The sequence below is a fragment of the Haliotis cracherodii genome, unplaced genomic scaffold (genome assembly GCF_022045235.1).
Source record: "Haliotis cracherodii isolate W230 unplaced genomic scaffold, xgHalCrac1.p SCAF_5, whole genome shotgun sequence".
Classification (NCBI taxonomy): domain Eukaryota; kingdom Metazoa; phylum Mollusca; class Gastropoda; order Lepetellida; family Haliotidae; genus Haliotis; species Haliotis cracherodii.
This window is the reverse complement of record NW_027266308.1, coordinates 46,400,170-46,423,178: the sequence shown is the minus strand read 5'-3', so window position 1 is coordinate 46,423,178 and position 23,009 is coordinate 46,400,170. Positions and strand designations below refer to the sequence as shown.

General features: G+C 37.8%; 1 protein-coding gene across 4 annotated transcripts in view; it reads left to right on the top strand.

Moving 5' to 3' along the window:
* Nucleotides 1-1,802: 1,802 nt before the first annotated feature.
* Nucleotides 1,803-23,009, top strand: part of LOC139444068 (neurexin 1-like) — a 183,737-nt gene continuing 162,530 nt past the window's right edge. For all 4 annotated transcript variants that reach the window (XM_071224977.1, XM_071224978.1, XM_071224973.1 and 1 more), the window contains exon 1: nt 1,803-1,956. The gene's annotated coding sequence lies outside the window, so the exon portion shown is untranslated. The remainder of the gene's footprint in view (nt 1,957-23,009) is intronic.

The following is a 23,009-nucleotide window of genomic DNA, read 5'->3' as shown; positions in this document are numbered from 1 at the left end:
CCTCACAACCCGTCAATGCTGATCAACCTAAACCTGTCATAGGCTGATTTCAATACATTGGTCTATCCTCATCATGTGTTTGTTTGTTTGTTGTTTAACGCCACACTCAGCAATACTCCAGCTATATGACGGTGGTCTGAAAATAATCGAGTCTGAACCAGACAATCCAGTGATTGACATCATGAGCATCGATCCACGCAATTGGGATACGATGACATGTTTCAACCGTCAGCGAGTCTGACCACCGGATCCCGTTAGTCGCCCCTTACGACAAGTATAGTCGCTTTTTACGGCAAGCGTGGGTTGCTGAAGACCTTTTCTACCCCGGATCTATCCTCATCAGCCAATGCTGACCCACATATACCAAGCCTCTCATTCTATCAATATGCTGATTTCGATACATTGGTTTCCAATCACCCAGTGCTCACCCACATACACCCACCACTTCTATTATAGCCATGTGCTGATTTCAATACATTAGTCTGTCCTCATTATCCAATGCTGGTCCACCTATACCGGTCCTCTCATACCAGCCATATGCTGATTTCAATACATTGGACTATCCCCATCCGGCAGTGCTGGCCAACCTATACCGGTCCTCCCATACCAGACATATGCTGATTTCAATACATTGGATTGTCCCCATCCGGCAGTGCTGGCCCACCTATACCGGTCCTCCCATTCCAGACATATGCTGATTTCAATACATTGGACTATCCCCATCCGGCAGTGCTAGTCCACCTATACCGGTCCTCCCATACCAGACATATGCTGATTTCAATACATTGGACTATCCCCATCCGGCAGTGCTGGCCCACCTATACCGGTCCTCCCATTCCAGACATATGCTGATTTCAATACATTGGACTATCCCCGTCCGGCATTGCTGGCCCACCTCTACCGGTCCTCCCATACTAGCCATACGCTGATTTCAATACATTGGACTATCCCCATCCGGCAATGCTGGTTCACCTATACCGGTCCTTCATACCAGCCATATGCTGATTTCAATACATCGGACTATCCCCATCTGGCAATACTGGTCCACCTATAGCGGTCCTCCCATACCAGACATATGCTAATTTCAATACATTGGATTATGTTCAGCCGCCAATGCTCATCCTCCAGTGATGATACCGGTTGTATGATGCTGTTCCAATCCTTCCATACCAGTCACAATATATTTTTCCTTTGCTACGAGTTTTCTTAACTCACATTGCCTGCAAACAAGTCAGCCCTACTGTTTGCTTGTGGTGTACGTTTAAACACGACCCTTTTTACAACACCAAGAAGTTTGCGCAAGTGAGTACCTCGAAATATTGGCATTTGGTGCATCACAAGCGCACAAAGTTAGAGAATTATTGCAACAGAGGCGAATGCGGACAGAAAATCAATCGATGATCTGGTAATCGCGGAAGGATTTTCAATGCTATATTTTTCTATTAGAAGGTACACTCGGAGTAAAAATGATTAAACATGTTGTAATATCTTATTATCAATACCGCGGCACCATTGTCAAGTTCAATATAGTGTGGAGAGCGTAAATTATCACCTCGATATAACAAGTGACTCGGGAAACATGAAAATCCCCTTCGTTCGTTGTATAATTTTCATAACGTTCTGGATTTATCGTCTGGCACGGATTTGAAACACGTGGTATGGTTTCGATTTCGAACCACTGATGCTTTAATTATTATAATGATTCAGAGCGCTATATTGGAGATCGATCTGAATCTGCAGCACTGCCCGGATGCGATTGACAAGCAAGTTCTTCATAGAGGGCGTTCGTCGCAGCAGGTCTACGCTTTTGGTGAATGGAAGCGTCGGCGCTGTTTGCTTGCGAAGAAAATGGTTCCTATTGGGAGTTCTGGTCAAAATGACACATTGGATGCGCTTTAAATCTCGCAATACTTTACAACAGTGATTTCAATGAACATTTTAGCTATGAGTTTAAAGGTAAGTGTCATGGAATGTGTTAGATCAGTCGTGTGGCAGGTGTTCTGGCGCTAACATTAGCAGACGTCACAATCAAAATTGATATCGTCTGTTTCCAACGAACGAAACCTGTCAAGCTGCATCACATACCTAATTTGATTTTACGTTGCTTTTCCCTACGAACCAGTAACAGACATAAAAGTTATCGTAGTTTATAACAGAATACTACTCTCTGACAGCGACCGGAGCTGCCACATTTCATTTTTGATAAATAGATATCGATCCGAGGTATCCATATCGAACATGTCGTCTGCTTCGCCGGAGTGATGGGAATTGCTATGTGGCGTATATCTAATTCATAATATACAAAACAGACTACTTCTTAATGGCTACTTGATTAATGATTCAGTTTATTAGTAAAATTTATTTTCACCATCTCTTCGTGAAATCTAGAAATGTCAAATGTATCTCATTCTGCTGTCGTTAGAATTTTCTTTCCGACCGAAATGTTCATGCTTCCCTAACCCGTGTTCTGTGACAACGGGGAGCGGTCATGGTGTCATTACACACTATGGACGTCCATTATCACAGGTAGGAACTCCCTTGGCATAACGCTATTACAACGAGCACGTGTTCTGTTGTGACTTCGAAGCTCGTTTTGTCGACACAGTTTGACGTCTTTGTATTATTTAACAACTTCTGTGAGTGATATGTTTTATGTGTTCTGGTAAATTTCTTTCTTTAAGTAATATGGTCTTAAAGACGTGTGTATTCACGGCTAACTGAGTTTGGGAGTGTGCAGAATTGTAATGAAAATATTGCACTGGCATTTGAAAGATATTCAAGTTTTGTTTGCAGATCTATATTATTGTTTAGAGTGAATAAGAGATGGGCAGTAACTAAGTTTGAAACACTCATTTAGTTATGTCAGGGTCTTGTCATTTTTTACAGGGAGTGTCAGTTCTATTTTTTTCCAAAAGAAAATATCTAAATTTGAACATTTAATAACTGTTCAAATTTACATAATTTCATTATCTATATGATTTTAATGCTGTTGGTAATATTTGTGATTAGATATGGTCTTTATGTGTTTCTTGTACAAACATGTCTTGCTGTTTTGAGAGAGAAATTAATCAGGTTATCTCTACAGGTTCTTCAAATTTTTGGGCAATTTCATGGAGGCATAAAAAACATCTGCTCTCCGTCAAGGAAGTGATTTATCGACCGATTCCATTTCCCCTCCTGGAGCCATATGCTCTACTAGTCAGTGGAGGTGGACTTGTGATTTACATATTTATGGAATGCAGTGTAGAATAGACATCTTGGGGGAATTTACATGACTAGACCAATTGCATGGACAAAATTACTTCGAAGCAATGATAGGATAAAACCTGGTTTAAAACCATGGCTTTTTTTTCAAGAAAATGAAGTATTGAAATCTCCATCACATCTTCCTTTCAACTTCAAGTAAGACTTCTTGATGATACAAATGCAATGTTCAAAGATCTTTTAAGTATGCATTTGTCTGAGAGTACTGAAAGTGTCCCCAAAGCAATGGCAATGTGTGTGTCGTCTGTTAGCTGCGAGGAAGCTTTTTGAAAAGAAAACATATTGGTGTTTGACAGGGCTTGTAAAAACAACATATCTGTAATTGAATGGATATGAAACCTGTCAAATGGCCCAGGGAGAGAAAGATATCTCCAAGATGATGTACAAATAGTTTTGGATTTTCATGTCACTTATGTGGAATGTATGGATTGATCTTTCTGGTGTGGTGTTGTGTGAGTAACTTCAACTGACTGCTCCATCAGAATTTGTTTTCAGTCTGTCATGGTATTGATGTAGTAACTGTAGTTCAGAGAGAATGTCTTTAGCTTAATTTGTATTCTGAGTTTTTCATCTTCGATTAGGGGCACGGGTGGCCAAGTCGACTAAGGCGCCGCGATTTGCTGTGCAGAGTTGCGTCCCTTGGGCACGCCAGAAACCTATGATTGTGGGTTCGAATCCCGGTTTGCCCCGATTATGTTTCTAGGTTTGTCAGCACCATACCCGTGCTCGTGGGTTTCACCGAAGTGGTAAACGTCTGAGACCTGCATCACTTCGGGCTTTCCTCTCACATTAAGCTGACACGCCGTGATATAACTGGAATACTGTTAAAAAGCGGCGTTAAACCCAACTCACTCACTCATCTTTGATTATCCACTGCATTATATCTTCAATCGATAATGTAGATGTAGTAATACGTTGGATAATCAACAATGGACTTTTCTGACGGGAACAGAAAGTAATTACCAATTATTTTATGTTAAATACTGTACGAAAAGTAATAATATTGAGCGAAAATTGGGAATTATGTATATTGTAAATAAAAGCAACAACATCCTTTGCATAATCATAACAAATCTCTGTATAAAGCAGATTCGGTTGTATTCTGACTATATATCATGAGCAGGTGATTAAGGTGAGCACATTATTCATCACTGGTGGCATCCATCACAAACACATGCAAAGCCAAGTAAATTGTTCACCTGAAAAATCACCGGAACATTGGTACAAGTAGACATAGGGGAATTGCATTGGACATCATGTAACACATGTAAAAAACATATGAAAATGACTATTAACTGTGTTGAGAAGAATTCAATAGGCCAATGAACATTAAAGACCACAGAACGCTTGATAAAACTGCAATATGGATGAATCACAAGTTCATTTGAAAAAATATTCTGCCATTGCTGGATTTTATTACCCTAGTTAAAGAGTAACTGCATCGCTGAACTGAAGATATTTATTGGAAACATGCTGGTCTAAAGATTGTTTAGGATTATAATACATTCTTGATGAATCCCCATCTGGACAAATGATGATGTTTATCCAAGTTTATGTGTCTGAATCTTACTGTCTTCTAAGGTTGCCGCCAAACAGATGTCAATATCTCAACCAGGTCTGCCTTGCTAGCCCTTCTTTGTGTGATTGCTGTATTTTTATTGCGAGAAATTACATGATTTCTTGTCTGTTGGTGTTGTTTGGGTAAAACAGGTATTTACCAGTCATAGATATGATGTATAGGTTCAGCAAAGATAATATGTGTGCTTGTCTGAGAATGGTTTAAATATAACTTTAGGCGTTGATAACCTTTTTTGTGTTCCATATTTGAAATAACGAGAATGATAAAAGATGAAAAAGTAAAATTTGTGTGGCAACATGTGGTCAATGGCTTCACAATTGGTTTGCGGTTCATGTCAAACAATCTCAAATGTGATTGCTGGTGTGTAGACAACAGACACAAATCTGTAGTATTTATATATATCATGAACTGAAGTTGAAAAGAAATATGTGTTATTCACATCTGACTGGTTCAAGTGTTCAACTGACCCATATCTGTTGCATGTAGTGGCAGGTGCTATGAGGAGGGCAGGACATGCTTACCCTTTTTTGCGAACAACTGGTGTCATCACTGATTTTCAGTGATCCATTACAATAATTTTCACCACTATTTTGCCGTTCACGCCCAACGGAATCTGTTTCATTGGATGATCGATACTGGTAGATTCATATTTGATTGCCAGGATCCTATGATAGTGGGTTTCAAATCCCATATTCACCCTGATTATGAACCTTGATTTGCCTGCACCATACCAATGCTTATTGGTTTCTAAACATCTCAGACCTGCGTCACTTTGGCAGGTTTTTCCTGTAACTTCATGATTTAACTGAAATACTGTTCAAAACTTCGTTAAACCAAACTCAGTCACTCACTTAATGGACTCACATTGTTACAGTTACATGAAATTCTGAGGATCATGTTCGGTCATGCAACTATCAATATGACAGTAGCCAAAATGTAGATTTTGAATAGCAGCTAAATGATTAGTGATTTGACATTATTTCTACTAAAGGGGGGTACGGGTGGCCCAGTACTCTAAGGTGCTCCAAAAGACTTTTCAGAGTTGCATCCTTTGGGTACGCCAGGAACCTACAATTATGTGTTCAAACCTTGATTTGCCCAGATAATGTTTCAAGGTTTTTTGACCATACCCTTGCTCGTGGTAAACGTCTAAAACCTGGATCACTTCAGGCTTTCCTCACACATTAAGCTGAGATGCTATGATGTAACTGGACTGCTGTTCAAAGCAGCGTTAAACCCAACTCCCTCCCTCACTCACTATTTATCAAACCACTAGTCTCACAGATCTACTATCATTAAGACCATGAACTGCTGACATGAACCTTGGTGCTTTTATATCGTGAACCAATATAAAGTTCATATTCATGAACATCATGTACTTGTGTCTGATACGCTACAGAAGGCTCAATTTAAAAGAGTGATTTGCATCAGTGAAAACAATGTATCTTTATATTGCTTCAAAAACATTTTTATGAATATTTCATAGAATTCTACAGAAATAGTCATTTAGTAAGCTTGGTTAATTGTAAGGACTTTTTTAAAATGGCCATTGTAATTTATTTGTGGTATATTCAGTATATTTCATTTAGATTTTTCCATAATTGTTTTCACACAGTTGCACAGATGGCATACATGAATAATTGCTAAGTATTAACAAGGCATGATGGGGTTACAGGTAATAATATTTTGTACATATAGCAGTACACAGATTTATTGAAATATATTGAAATACAAACACATTGGCAATACCCATGTGTAAATCTTATTGCCAACTACATTTAAATCAATAAGTGAGTCATTCTAAAGAAACCACTGGAGACACTGATAAGAAAGCACCAAGATTATAAAACAGCGCTTGTGTTAAGATGTGGTTAAGAATTATGGCATTATGGTTTCAATTGAATCTGTAATGTGATACAACCAAATAAAGCAGTGAATGAAAAGGAATGAAATTAATAAGTTAGTTGCCCTTTAGCTTGACTCTGAGGATGTCTTTTTACCACAAGATATATATGGGTATGTCACAATCGGGGAAACAACATGATTAACAACATTTCAGGCGCAATATGAAAAACACTAGTCAAGTCCGGTTAAGTCTTCTTCAGACAGAACAAATGGCCCTTTCCCATAGAACACCCTACTAGAAATAGATCATCACACCAGCCTCTCCCTGTTCGACTGTTGGCTGAAAGGGCAAACTTCCAAGTGATATCAAACAGTCTAAGCCCTATACAATATTCTTCAGCCATGGACTCTCACCCCCAAGAAGAATTCCAGGAAAAAAAAAATATCCAAATTGGGCAGTGGAGTTTGTGGTCAGTTGGCCTGGAGGAGAGTTGGGTATTGATCAACGCCCATGGCTTGTAGAGCAAAGGTTCTATAAATACCATGTCAGGTGGTCTTGCATCAAACATTGATGACCCCCTCAGCAGGCATTTTGTCACATTTATAGCAGATCTTGAACATAGTGTTACGACATCCCTGTTGGTCATTGCAGACAGCAGACTGCATTAGACCTACCTACTGACAGCTTTCAAGACAAAGTCACAATTATTTTCTTGTTTTATACATAGATAGATTATTGATTTCCTTTAATGTGGATTACATACATCATCTTGAAGAGAATATTTTACATGATGTTAACTGATTTGTTCCTTTTACCAAGTCTCACGTTTGCAGATCTTTGTTATTGTGGTGAAGAATGACCAAAAAATGAACAATAACTTACAAAGTGTCTGTTATTGTGACTGACATATTTTATAAACAGGTGGCTGTGATATAGAGCTGAACTACTTCTGATTGCATGCAGCATTAAAACAACATTCACTCACTTTTGTGTTCTTACAACATAATGGTGTTATTTGCACATTCAATATTTCTAAAATAAATTCCATGATACTCTCAGATGCCTTTATGTTTGGCTGCAGAAGTAAACCTATTTACTTGTTTCTCAGCCAGGCTTTGTTATTGTTAAAATGATAAAAAGTCAATTACATTCCTGCTACTTTATGTATAAAGGTTTCTCAGCCTGATGGGGTACCCGTGAAAATCAAGGTTAGAATAGGTCTTCAGCAACCCATGCTTGTCGTAAACAATGACAATGCTTGTTGTAAGAGGCGACCAACGGGATCGGGTGATCAGACTTGCTGACTTGGTTAGTGCATGTCATCGTATACCAATTGCGTGGATCGATTCTCATGATATCAAACATTGGATTGTCTGATCCAGACTCGATTATTTACGGTCCGATGTCATATAGCTGGAGTGCAGCGTTAAACAAGAAAGAAAGAAACACGCTTCAGGGCACAGTTCGCTTGCACGTTTGGTACAATGTGTGAAGCTCCTTTCTGCTTTCACCACCATGATATAGCTGGAACACTGCTAAAATCCAACTCACTCATTCTCAGTAAGGTGAATGTTTCTATAACCTTTTTTTCATGACAGCTGGAGAAGAAATACATAGATCTACTAGCTCATGGACATTTTAGTTGTCAGAAATTATGGTAATATGTATATGACAATAGAGGCTATTATCCTTGATTTCTGACACTTTTCATAGTGTATGGCCTGTAAAATGGCCTTCAGCTACACAAGGTACACTGTAAGAAATATCTATCTCTACTTAAATGTCTTTGCAAGACTAATGAATTATTGTAAATATGACATTTACGTATAGGTAAGAGCATGAGGACCTGGGCCCACTGGCACAAAGCGATCTTAACGCTAAGATGATTGTAACTCCAATACTTTAACATAGGCTTACAATAGTCTTGCGCTAAGATTGCTTTGTGCAAGTGGGCCCTGGAGCCTGATTGTTGAAATGATTAATCAGATTTTAACTGACCATTTCAACGATTAGACGACAAGGTCCAAATGCCATTTTTAGAAAGATGTTCAAGAACTCTATCCTTAAATGTGAGAACACTGTGCGAGTCACCATGCGTGATGCATGTGAAATGTGTTCCCTGACCCATTCGCACATGCACTTTGCTCTTTGGTGACTCAGGTTATGAAATACATGTCCTGGGGCTAGTATACAATTCATATAGGACCAATTGGAGCACATTTATCAATCACCTAAATTTTACTTGCCCATGTTGATGGGCATTATATTAGCAAACAGCCCTGATCAAGATAAAAGTAATTTCTTTTCTGTTTCTTTCTTTCAACTTAAAGCTACCAAATCACATGTACATATAATGCATAAAATAACATACAGTGTATTGTATAAAATCATAACGTATCTATCACTCCGAATGTATATTGTATAAAGTATATATTCCTTGTCACTGAGGAAGAAGACGACAATCGCTTGCCTTCGGTGTGAACTTTGCTGGTTCGAACCCAGCTTATAGTGAGACACGTTTTTCTTGTAATTGTTCCATCATCAAGGGAAATGATAGGGGCAAAAGGATGTTCCATCTTTGCCAAGTTGTGTTTAACTATCAATTCACTTAGTTAATGCACGGTCAAAGCCAAAGAGCCATAGTTTAATTGCAATTATCATAATGTAGGTTTACCTTTTTGAAATGAAGTCAACTTAGCAATAATTAATGTCACTATTCACACACATGCTGATGTTTCCAGTAAGTGGTATCTGGAACAACAGTCAGGTTTTGAGTTCATGAATTTGTTGGAAGTTAAACATAGTTGAGTGTATTCTTGAATAAATGTCAGGCATTTATTTATTTCAGAGGGTCCCGTGGACAGTTAATATAGCGATGCTTTAACACATATGATGCAACCTATTATTCAAGGCTGTTGGACCTGGTGTTTATTCAAGGCAGGAATTTATTCAAGGATTTACACTATATTAAAGTCGGAGTGACTGGCAGATTGAGGATTTGAAAAAGGGATGCAAACTACCCAAGTCATGAAGTGAAATAAAACACATGACATAAGTCTAAGGTTACAAGTAAGTCACTAAAAACTTTACAATCTAATGTAAAAGAAATATGAAAGCAACAAACAAACTCTCGATAATCATAAGAAATCCCTAAAAGAAGGCAGAATTCCAACTACAGTAAACTAGGGTTATAAAAAAAATCAAAGAGACCACTAATTTTAGTTTGTAATAACCGTAGTTTGTTATGAGCATATATACAGCATATACCGGTATACAACAAATGGCCAGGATGAAAAAATAAGTTCATAATATTGGTCTTTTTTTTTTAAGTGTGTTCGATAGTTTACTATATCTAATTAGGTCATTGAAAAGTTTAACTGTGCAGTTGGCGCTCTTTATTACAAGGAATTATGAACCCAAATTGAATTTGATTATATTTGGTGATTAATTTATATATCATGCTACATTCAACATAAACATTGATAACTTTCAAGTAACTTCTTAGTTCTGGTGTTGGAAGGATAATTAGCCTCCGTGACTGTTAAAGCATCATGTGCTTCGTCATGGAACACATTTCCGGACCAGACACAGATGTTGCATGCACAATAGTGTTGGTGTTAATGAATTATTCTGTGCATGTGAAATGAAGCATCTTTAACATGCATCGGCTTGAACATCGTGAGCAGAAATAATGCTTTGAACTGAACTACAGTTTGAATTTATATACCATGTTATATTCTGTAGACATGATGAACTAAACATTAACAATTGATTTCCTTCTTTGTATGTCATCAGTGCTGAAAACTATTACAGTTTTGCACATAATGGAAATGGTATAACAACAAACAGACAAAAAGGTGAAAATTCTTTCAACTATATCAATTTTTTAATCTGACACGACTGTAAAAAGAATATCATAAGAAGTGTTCTGTTTGTTTCTTTTCTCACAATATTTTTATACCACCAGTAGTGAAGTGTTGAAGTTGTTTTATGGAAATTAATTATTAATCAAAATCCATACAGCAGAAAAGTCAAGTCTTTCACCTTGTGCTCCAAAGTGGGAGAATCATTTTCAGCATCTTCTTAAATAGACACATTCATTCATCCTTATTTACTGCATGAGAACAGGTTTCTTTGATTTCAGCTCACCCAACTAAGTATAGAATGTGAACTCTAGATAAAAGAATCTATCAAATAACATAAACTTTTATATGCAGTTTAGCAAGAAGGTTCACAAAAACATTGTCTACAGAGGCATGCATCTGAAACCCAGAAGTTAATTAAGGTTTCTTTTGTGACAGTTGTTGTTCTGAATTTCAAAGGTTTTCTTGCATGCTGAAGTCTTTGATTGTAATATGTGCCAAATTACAATCTCATCTCCTTGGGGAGAATACTATTCTTGAATGCAAATAAGGGTAGTTTTCAGTCAAACAACATCCGTCAGTTAAACCATCCTTTTTTAAACTGAAGCTATGTGACAGGATATTTATAACAAATGCTGTGCATATGTGTTGGCTGGAATAATGATGACCATGGCACAATGTCAAAGACCATCACTTGTGTATCTCTCTTAGATAGGATTATTTTCATCACATGACAAGTGGTAAAATCAGCATGTTTAATGAAAGTGTACTGTGGTGTTAGATAGGTGTTAAAAAGTTGAAAGTACAGATCATGAATTTGTGGATGGCAACAACTTTGTAGATAGTTAGAAATCCCAACATTTCAGGCTTATTTAAGCTTCTTCTTTAGTTTTTTTTCCACATAGAGATGCTGGAATAGTGAGCTGAGTGAATGTTGCTTTTTGCTGCACTCTGCAAAATTCAAGGTCTATCTCAGTAATTAATCGATTCTGAACCTGACAAGACATTATGACAGATTTCCAGATGGGATGGGATTTATCGTCATTTTCAAGATGATTGCACTTATGTAATGACGTGTGTGTGTGTGTGTGTGTGCGTGTGAGCTCAGACACAGTATACTGACTCTGAGCTGACTTCCCTGGTTTTATCCCTTTCATGCCAAGTACCAGACAGAGTAACAACAAGTACCATCTTTTAACATCTTTTGGTATGACAAGACTTGGGATTGAATCACCCACTTTCTGCTCTCTGGGCAGACGCTCTATCCACTAGACCATGGAGGTGATAGAATATAGAGTATGTTTTTACAACTGACTGAAATAGGTATGGCAAGTCTGAGTGAGTCTGCCTGGTGAGACAACACATGGATGAGCAATTGTCAGCAACTTGAGACATTTTGGATTTTTACCACTGGCTTGTCTGGACCAAGCTAATGATCTGACTAGATGATCTATGATTATCTATGATTGTAGTTGCTGTGGTAACACCATAGTAATCACTCTGTGGTCAGATTATACTAGATGGGACAGGTGACACCATGATTCATGCAGAGTTCTGTCCCTTGGGGCAATGTGGGTTCGAATCCAGGTTCACTCCAATTATGTGTCTAGATTTGTCAGCACCATACCAATGCCCATGGGATTCACTGAAGTGGTAAATGTCTGTGTCTTGCATCACTTCAGGCTTTCTTCCCACATAAAGCTGACATGCTGGGGTATTACTGGAATACAGTTCAAAGAAGAGTTAAACTCAATTTACAAACTCACTCACCACTCAGATTGTACTTGATAAAAAATGTAGGTTACCCACCAGGGCATAATAATACTGATTAAAGGCAATGTTAGTACAGCAGAAATTCTTACCCATTGTAAGGGTTTATGAAGACATTTATTATTGGTATACAATATTGTTTGATAAAAGAGAGATGGTACATTGTAATAATAAGGATGAATACTGCCACTTGACAGTGTGTACAGCTATTCATTGTGGTAGTGTATTGCGATATGTACTGATACATAAAGGAAAAACAACTCCTTGGTGTAGTGGATAGAGCTTCTGCCCAGAGAGTGGAATGTCGTGGGTTCGATCCCCAGCTGCATCATAACGAAAGATGTTAAGAGATGGTACTTGTTGTTACCCTGCATGATGCTTGGCATTAAGGGGGCTAAAACAAGGACTTGTCGGCACTGAGTCAGTATACTGTGTCTGCGTTGGGTATTCATGTTAAACTGTGGCATGGTATCTCAGTGGGCTTTTACTAAAAAATCTGCATAAGTCCAGAGTAGTACAAGCACATACATGCATGCATGCACGCTGCTATATAAGTGCCTTAATCTTAGATGTGACATTAAACCCCATTTTACTTTACGTCACCTAATGAAAAAATACAATTGGGTATTTGAAAAGGACATAATGTTTTGCATAACAAAGAGTCAGTGTAGTGTTTCCATTTTTCAATATTCCAGCCCTATCACGGAGGGGGACAACAGAAATGGCCTCCACAAATTGTACCCATTTGGGGAATCGAATAAGAGACTGCGGACTGACGATGAATGCTTTAACAACTAGGCTACCCCACCGTCCCACATTTTTCCATCAGTTTAGCTGAATAGATTGTTGATAAGTTATATTGAAATTTTACTTCAGGAAACCTTCCTCAATAACGTTGAATATGTTTTCATTCACCTTTGAGCCCCATGGAAGGGCATATGTCATTTCCTGCTGGTTGTCTCTTTTTGTACAAGCCCTTTGAATTTTGATGAAACAATTCCACTAGGATATTTTAAGCATTGGTGCAACAAGATGTGATGTTTAGAGAGTTAGATTGCCACATACAGCAGGTGTATGTTAAGTGGCCCAGCTGAGAGCATTGTCATCCTCCATCTTAACATTCACCTGCAATGTTTGGTTAGAGATAGTGGATTTTTGTGTGCCTTGTGGTCTCTGCTCATTGAGGTTGCAGTCAATATACTCACTTAAGTTGGGCAAGAGAACTGATGTGAATGACATTTACAGACGGGAGCAGAACACATATTTTATAAAAAGTGCTTTTATGAAGATGTGTAACAGTTGTCTCATTATGTGGAGTGGGTTCCAATTATATAATGTTCATTTTTGGCTCATTAGGTGAAACCCGGAGACTTCAAAAACATTTGTGCAGGCAGGCAATTTGTTTTGTTTTAAAGAGTGACAAATTTGTTTCTGTAGTGTCTTAATTTCATATTTTGACCTTGATCTCTAAATAGGATACTGTAGATGAGGTGTTATTTTTAGTCTGAAGTATTATTTCCACCAAACTGGAGCTTTTGAAGATGAATTACTATTGAGGAGTGTGTACAATCTATTGTATTTGTTGTCAGAGTTACCGCAGAAGAAGCAGTGAATGTTTAGAAAGTATCACTAAGTTTCAAAACTTGAAAGTTGTCAAGTGTTCGCTTGACAGCGTGAAAGAATTGACAGAGATTTTTTGGAGACATGTATTACTTGCAACATACTAACACTCCCAACACTTGAAATTGCATTTTCGATTTAGCAAATTTTAGAATAAGAAACTATCTTTAAAATGACATGTGCCTGAAAATCTATAATCTGCAATCAAAAATGGCTCTTCTCAGACTCTTGGATTGAGTTTCAATTGAATGTAAATGAAATTCGCAACTTTTGGAGCCAAATTCATTTTGTAAAATTGGAAATGGGTTTTGCACTAATTGGAATATTCTTTTGAAGTTTTGAGTCGTGATTCTCAATGTTAGAATCGTGCTGACTTCTTCATAAGATACCACAGAATTCAAAATCATGTTGTAGGAAGTGAGCATGAAAATGGTCAGCACAAATAGGTTTTTATTGATTTGGAAAAGTTTTGCCTGAAGGGTAATGTGAAAGATTAACATGCCTGTTTTCCTAACCTAGATAGGGGTCAGTTGGGTAGTTGCAACAAGCTCTTTTTATGCTTGCTTGTCTTTCAGATCCTAGGGACTGAAGGGGCCAGGTTTTGTCTGCCCTCCCGTCCTGACCCGATCAGAGGATGTCAGGATTAGATCCTGCAGCTTCTCAAAATCAGCATCAACTATGACCTCTGTTCTGATTCTTCTTGACATTATTAAATGGTAGTTTGAAGGGCATATAGAGCCTAAAGATGCAATGATATTTATCTGGACGTTTACTACTGTATTATATTAATCTAAGGACGCCTTCAATCTTTATTTGATTAATGCTGAATTTTGTACACGTAAAGAATGGAAAATTAGCACTAGCCCGCTAGCGTGGACAAGTTCTGTTAATGTTAAAAGTATCCTAAAGCTAGTAGAAGTTCATACATTTTGGGTGGGTATTGCTATGTGTTATCACTATTCAGGCTAGTAGATGTTCTTGGTTAATTTCCATCTCTGCACAGCAATGGCTCCTGGCAGGTATTCAATTTGGGCCAAACCCATTCAAGAGATTTAAAAAAATAGATGGCTCTGCAGCTAACCTGAATTATTGAGAATAAATGACAGCCTTGTGCAAAGTCAGATTGCAATTTTGTGCAATATTTAGAGAAACCATAGCTGGGAATATTCATACAAAGTTTAAGATCCACAGTCCTTGTAGTGCCAGAGAAGAGGTGTATAAAGCAGTAACACATTTCCAATGCGACAACTATGATGGCCATGTTAAAAGTCAGATCAGAATTCTGTAAGAAAACGTTTGATACCCCACAGCTGGGATCATTCTAAAATGTTTCAGCTCCATGTGCAATGTTGTTTCAGAGATGTTGAAAAATGTAAAATTAACGAAGGATGGATAACTGGACGATGGTCAATGTGCTGAGACATAAGCTCATTGGTTTTCAGTCGGGTTAGCTACAAAGGTATGGCTTCTTTGTAATGGTAAGCCAGCACCATGCCCATTCTCGTGGGTTGCACCAAAGTGGTAAATGTCTTGGATCCGTGCCACTTTTGGATTTTTACCCACATTAAGCTGACATACCATAATATAACTGGAATACTGTTCAAAGCAGTGTTAAACCCAACTCACTCGCTCATTATCAGGGGTAAGAGAGCCCCATGCCGATTGAAGTTAGCGTACCTATTAAAAATGACATTTGAATGTGATCATACTGGGTTAAATGCTTTGTTTGTTGTTTAACAATGCACTCAGCAATATTCAAGCTGTGTGATGGCGGGCTGTAAATAATTAAATCTGGTCCAGACAATGCAGTGATTGACATCAAGAGCGTCGATCCTTGCAATTGGGATATGATGACATGCATCAACCAAGTCAGCAAGCGTGACCACCCGATCCCTTAAAAGTCACCTCTTACGACAAACATAGTAGCTTTTTATGGCAAGCATGGGTTGCTGAAGACCTGTTCTACCCCGGATCTTCACGGGTCAGGTTTATATGCATTTTATGCATATGCAGTCATACTGATTCATAATGTTAGTGTGCATATGCCTTACAGTGATATTGTCGATGCTCTGTATGCTCGATGCTCATTATTTCACTGAAATTGATCCATATTTATGTTTGTTTATATACTTTCACTGCATAATTACATGCTTGGTTGAAGTACAAAATCAAGGTTAGATACAGCCATGAATCCGAGTCCTAAGACTAGAAGTTACCTAATTAAAACTTGTCCTAAATATGCTGAATTTAACTCATGTTGTCTGACACAACTCATAATGACATTACTCCTGAGGTGTTTCTGTGAAATAATTCAATTATTAAACCTAATGAATTTAAACAAATACTCCTATTCCTATTGTGTTTTGAATCCCCATGAGCAAATTTCAGGTGTTTGTGTTCTTGTGATACATCTTGTACTCCATAAAAATATCACACTGGATAAGTTACTTTGACCATGCTATAAATGTACCAACTCAAGACATACTTTCAAGTTTTTTGCTTACACATTCACCAAATTGTCAGACTAGTGCCTAGAAATTAAAAAATCTTTTGAAGAAGTAATGTCTCCTGCCCAAGAGGAAGCCATGGGCTGAAGGAAGTGATCTTGCAGCATGGGAGTTTCAGGTTTCATGGGCTTAACTACAAATCGCATTCTTTAGAACATTTCAGGCCAGTTCGTTACTAAGTTTCAGTCTAAAATCAATACAAGTGATCCTGGTCCGGCAGAGTGTTTTATGCTTTCTTGAAGAAGAATAGGAGCAAATCTCTTTGTTCTAAATGAAGATTGATAGGGTGTTTCAATGTTTTCATCATGAAACAGTGATAGGTTTGAAGTATGCACCCTCTGCACAATGTATCGTGTGGTAATTTACATAAACTGATCGGGCCCTGACTCCTAAAAACACTCCTGTTCTCTCGGGTGGAAAATTCCTTTCAGAACAAAAGATCCACGTGGCCAGATTTTGCAGCTTTCGCGTCTGCATGGACATTTTGGATGAATTTAATCTCTGTAACTTACTCAAGTGGAATGATTAACATTTTTTCAACGACCACAAAATGTTCATGCAATATCTGAAGAAAGTACTTGGTTTCAGCATATTGAGGTGATGTTACTAGTTGCTGCAAATTTGATATTAACAACAGATTTCATGCTTGAATGACAACAGTTGGAATGCTTGCAATGGTCATGCCATAATGGTATTTTTGTGCTTGTGTATCAAATTTGTAACAGGAACTGTTTTTCCTTAGGGAATAATAGTTTTTGAATGATTTTTGTATAGGGTGAGCTGAAATGAGGTTTAATGAAGTGTTCAAAATTTCTGGACTTGTATAGGAATGTTCATGTGCGTGTGTGTGTGGTTGCTTGTTAGGTCTGGACATATGCTGATTATATATTGCTAGCCCACTGACATACCATGCCACAGTCTGACATGGATACCCGACTAAGGCACAGAGTATACTGAGATGGAAGTGTTCTGAAATTTGTGTAATAGAAAACAAAAATCCAAATTCTTGCATATATGATATGTATGAGAACTGTTTTGCAATGAGTATCTTAGAAATGCTCTATAAAACATGTTAGTCATTAGTATTATTGAGTTTTCAAATTTTCCTTCACAAATATCTAAGAGAAATAAAATATTGGTTGTTTTTATTAAGGTAAGCAGACATGTGTTTGTAACTGGCCTGAAATGGTTATATGTACCTATGGTTATGTATATCTTATCTTGATCATGCTATGTATACACCAACATTAGCAATTTTTTAATATGGTCACAGTGGTTTTATTATCATGAGTTATTTGAATAAAATTATTTTTCGTCAAAAAGGCATGCCACAGTGACTATTCATCATTTGAAAAAATACATTAACCAAAAGGAATCAGATTTGTCAAACAAAGTCAAACATGTATGCACATGATTAAAAGATATGATGTAAGGGAATCAGCAATGAATTTTGGAGAAGGTATGTCCAGTTTGGCAGGGCAGTAAGTGTTCGCTGTCCATCTGAGTGGCAATTGCAGATCACCTCAGACACGATTCCTGACAGCCTCTCTAAGTGTAGGACAAAGTTCCAGAATGTGTGTATGTGGATGTGCCTGCAAAGGTCATCTGTCCTTCAAATGGATTTTGTAGCTGTGGAATTCCTTTTCAAAAATCAATTTGTGTCATTTTAGCTTTCAGTTATATATACCTTTCCCCCAGAAAATCAGTCTGCTCACAGTTACGTAGCCTTTAGCCTCCATGACTGCATGGCTTACAGGCAGGCAACATGGGTTTTGTCAGTTTCTGAAGTGTAGACAACAATAGATGAAATTTGTGATTGAAGGCATGATAATGTTATGTTCCTTAAGTGGATACTCGTTCACATATAGACAGAAGGACGTGGGTGAACTTATGACAGCCATAGCCATCTTGGTAACACTTGACATTATGATTACTTGCATCACATTAGGTTTTATGATTTATTGCAATTGTTGCTGTCATTTTCGAGACCTACTGTATACAGCCCCCATAGTCAAAATAATGGAGAAAATTATATGAATGGTGCACTGAAAATCATTGATGACACTTTTTATAGCCACTGAGTTTCCTTTCAGAATTTGATCTCAACAAGTATCCTTGTTTCCTACATGTGTTTAGGATGTCTTCTGGAGAGCAGGTCATAAGGCATATGTTTCATTGTTGTCTCAATACCTAGGGGAAGTCGGCTCAAGCAAGTCAACTAAGGAACAAATTGCCAAAAAAGTATTTTGCTCTTTCTAATTGTCTTTTTTCACACAAAAACAACTAGACTGGAAATCAAATACAAAAATGGCATTTTTAAGAGCCTTTGGTTCCAAAGTCTAATCTTAGAATACACTAAGGAAAACTGCAAATGTTTTTGACAGAAAAATGCCAACTCAAATATCAAATTTGTGGATTTCTGGGGAAAAGGTTTGTTTTCGCCTTACAGCTAAAATGGATAGAATTAGCATAAAATGGTGCACAAGTTATCAGGCAAAGTGCATGCCACTCTAATTTGATAATGGCCTTCTCTTGCCTGAAAAAGAGCCTAAATTCAATCAGTCACATATTGCCATATACCAGATAGCTACGAGATAAATCCCAAAGATCAATGAAGAACGAAGCGTGGTGTATTTCACGATAAAACATTGTTCTATCATGACGTCATTTCTGGAGATTTGAATATGCGCTTTAAACTTGATGACGTCATGTATTGGTCAACGCTATTTTATAGAGGGAAGTGTCTAGTAAGTTGTTCCCAAAAGATGTAGCTGGGCTGTGCAGCTAAATGTAGTGGCCGAACGATCGCATCCAAAAGTGAGAGAGGTGTGACAATTGGTATGAGGAAAAAAGATACAGAGAATAAATCATGAAGCGACCACATAGTTAATGTAGCAGGGCATGGAGTCATCCCACAGGTGACATCCTTACCTTGTCAGTTTGCTGACGGGGTTAACCTCTTTGGTCATGTGGACAAGGCGTCCGGCCTCTGATCAGAAGGTCCGTGGTTGGAATCCCATCATGGGACTCTGAAATTTTATGGCCGCTACATTGGCGCCCAACGTGGGGCTGAGCATGTTCATGTTAGATATGAGCAAAATACGCCTCAGTACCCTATTATGCGGCCCGGGACGTGCCTTCTGTTTATGTCAGCTTGCTGACGGGGTTAACCTCTTTGGTCATGTGGACAAGGCGTCCAACCTCGGATCAGAAGGTCCGTGGTTCGAATCCCATCATGGGACTCGGAAATTTTATGGACACTACACATACAAATGTAAACAGGCATCCGACTGTATCAGTACAGCTCTGTCAACTTGTTTGATTGACCTGGCACCTCAACTGATCAACTGATAAAATGTGGTCTGATGGTGTCCCATGTAAATGTATAGAAGAAGCAGATTGAGGTTAAATCTAACTATATATCCTATTGCTACATTTAGGCAGTAGTCTGATACTTTGACCTTCCTTGCCGGTGCCAGTCATCATTGCACTGTCAGTCATTGCAATATCAGTTACAGTGTCAATGTCCAAGAAATTCCGTAAATTGGTATTCAAAAAGCTCACAAAATTTTCACCCTGTTGGTGGAATTGAAGGTCAAGGCCAAATGCTGCTCTCGATCTTTGTGAGGTCCATTTTTAATTTTGTGTTTCAAGGCCACTGACCTCTCTTGTGTTCTTTATGTGGGTAACAACTGCTAATCATATGTTAATTGGTAATTTGTTTTGTTGAGTTGTTTCAGGGATATGATATCCAAATTTTATATATAATTACAGAATTTTCGTTTTTCCGAGCATTATCATTTGCAGACCTCATTCTGTTTAACTGACCTCATATATACTTGAAGATATGAAAGCTTGTTCTTGTCGCAATATGGCTGAAATAATGACAATGTGGTGTTGAATGTTAAGTCACTCACTGACCTCCTTCATCGGGTAGTTAATGGCAGACCTCTATCTTTCTGCAAATGAAATGCAGGGGCTGAAAAAAAGTCTAGGTCTAGGTCAAGGTGTTGTTGTTAGTGTATTATATGAAACTAGGACATTGCCACTGTTTATTTATGGTAATCAATTACTGGCAGTTTTATGTTCATTTTAAACTTTGAGTGGCGAGACGGTGGGAATTGAACATGACTTGCTTGAATGTAGCCATTGATCACCTTTTCCAATCACTGCTAATTCCAGACACGAGGCTTACATTACTGTATCCTCACCTTATATCTGTGATCCATTCATATGATTATCACCACTATTTTTCCATTTACGCCCAATGGTATCGGTTTCGGCAGATAATCGAGACTCTGGCCTTGATATATTACCTTTGTCATGGAGTCGCTTGGTTTATCAACACATAAGTGGTAGATAAGACACTGATGTAATGTTCAGAAAGGACCAGCAATATACTGCTTGTAAGAAAAAAAGAATGGATTTTCTAGGCATGTGGATGTCTTTTTTAGAATTTGGTCTCCAAAAGAATCCAAGGTTTTTCAATTTAACATATTTAGACCACATGCTACTTTAGGTCTTCCAGACTTTTTACTTACTTGCACTGCCATTGGCCAAAGACAAGCTATTTGTATTTTTAAAAAGAAATTGTCTGCCACTGCCACCAACTTTGCTTTCTAACCATGATTCATCTCTCAATACCTATAGAAAATACTTCAGCATGATATGCAGACATTGAAATTCAAGTTACCTATAGAAAATACTTCAGGATGATATGCAGACATTGAAATTAAAGTTAAGGTAACTGGTTTGAATATGTAGTCTGTGTCTTTACGAATTTGTCTACATCCTGACCCTGAGTAAATATTGGTTTGGCCTAGTAAGGACAGATAATAATATAGTCCATACTAAAATCCACTGAAGATGTTGCCAAGAGCCAAGTTTGACTGAAATGTCAATCAAACATAGCTTCTTTTCATAGTGTGTAGTCTATGCTCTACCAAGATGACCTGTGTTGCTGGTTTATGTCTGGTATTTTGTTATTTGGAATTTTTTCACAGCACATATTTGGCCATGAAGTTTAACTGAAGCTTAAGGTGACCTGTAAACGTTCAATAATGGGCAAAAAACAAATCCCTTTGACAGATTTTACTACCTGAACTAGAAATAGAAGTGATCACTGAAATATTCTCATGTGTTTCATATTTATGCATACAAATTCACCAACGAAAAGCTATCTACAAGACTATGACAACATCCATGACTTCAACTTTCCAATAGTCAACATTTCTTAATTTTGAGAAATAGTCCAGCAGCTCCTGCTTTGTTGTATACATTTAACAACTTTGGGGGTACAATCGACCATGCTCTTTCTATGAAGATTTAAAAGATGTATGACAGTTGCTTAAAAGTTGTTTGATCAGGGTTACAACATTCAAGGCCTCATTGAAGCTTTCCAAATGTTTTATGGTAGACATGTAGAGGACATTTCCAAATTTGACTCAGCAGTGACCAAATTGATGCCCAGTGCATTGCTCTATTTTGTCTGATGCAATTTCACATTTGTTTTTATACAATATGTTCACCTGTTTTTTTCTGGTGAACACTTGACTAGCCTTTGATGGGTTTGATCACCTTCTCATGAAGAAATTGTATCATCACTATTTGATAACGTGAGCTTTCGTGGAATGAATTCCATGTATTGCTTTCAGGGAATATTCAGTTGAAATGTGCATAAGAGTTGTCAAATGAAAGCAGATCATTTTGCGAGGTATTTTCCTTCATAGCGAAAAGCATGGCTCTACCAACAAGACATACATGTTTATACAATGCAGAACATTTCTTCTTTTGCACCAAACAAAAAGAAATTCTATTATTAAAATTCTTGAATTGAAATGATTAAGTTTTCATTCTAAAAGCAAGACACCAGCTTCTTTTTTCCAGTTCTCTGAAATGTCAGTTTTAGTTGGACATTTCTTCTCAAATTAATTTCATTCTTGAGGCTCTCTCCTTTTTGAGAGAATGAAAATGTGCAAGATATGTGTTGGACAAAAAGTATTCGCCACTTTCATCCAAACCTCTGAGTAGAATGTTAGCTGGTTGGTTGCTTTGTTGTTTAACGCCGCACTCAGCAATATTCCAGCCATTTGACAGCAGTCTGTAAATAATTGAGTCTGGACGAGACAATCCAGTGATTAATATGAGCATCGATCCACGCAATTGGGATCGATGACATGCATCAACCAAGTCAGTTAGTCGCCTTTTACGACAAGCATAGTCACCTTTTACGGCAAGCATAGGTTGCTGAAGACCTATTCTACACCGGATCTTCACAGGTACTTGTATAAAGTAACAGCGTTATTTTAAGAAAGAAAAGACACAAACAACAAAAAGCGAGTCGGTGGAGACAGTGATAAAACACATCATGGCAGTGAAAGCTATATGAATATGTACATAAATAAGTTGCGAACAACTGGCAGTTGGGACCAGTATATCAATTTCAACTACACATTGACTATGTACTGTCAAGTGATTCCACTGCGTGGTCATTGTTCTTGCCCATTGCCTATCCAGACTCAGGCTGCTGTGATATTCAGAATATTGCTGAATGTGGTGCA